Genomic DNA, 603 nt, shown 5'->3' with positions numbered 1-603 from the left:
CCACCCGTCTCCCGCAGGGGCCCAGAGTCTCCTGGCCCAAGCCAGGGTCAACAAGGAGCGGGGCTGGGGTAACCAGTCTACTTTCTGTGGAGTTTAGCTCAGAAGACGGGGTTTGGACTCTGCTGCCCCAGTTGGAAAAGTGCCCCCCCCCCGCCCCCCACTTGTGGCTCAGTTTGTGTCTCTGTCTTTGGAAGATCCGGAATGGGGGTGGGCGGAGGCTGGGATGTCAGCGTGAGAGCTGCCGCACGGTAGGTTTCTGTTTCCTGGGGCTGTGCAGAAGCTGGTCTCATTTTCTAACTCCCAGCTGGCACCGTCCCAAGTCCTACTAAGGGTTTCAGACCTCTTCACCCGCGCGCCACAGCCAATCTCAGCTCTTCTCACAGACGAAGACACGGAGGCAGTAACATCAACTCATTACCACTCATGTCTACTCTAGGGCTTCCTGACCCTCCACGTTCCAGCGACGCCTCTCTTTTCTCTGCTTTAAACCCTCTTTGACGGTCCACCCCTTTCCCCGAGTTCCTAGGGTCACAGAGGCCTCGGAAACGCAATTCCTGCTCCAGCACACGCTACGGATGGTGGGGAGAGGAAGGCCCTGGGATA

This window comes from Myotis brandtii, unplaced genomic scaffold (genome assembly GCF_000412655.1).
Source record: "Myotis brandtii unplaced genomic scaffold, ASM41265v1 scaffold456, whole genome shotgun sequence".
Lineage (NCBI taxonomy): Eukaryota > Metazoa > Chordata > Mammalia > Chiroptera > Vespertilionidae > Myotis > Myotis brandtii.
This window is presented reverse-complemented; position numbering follows the sequence as displayed.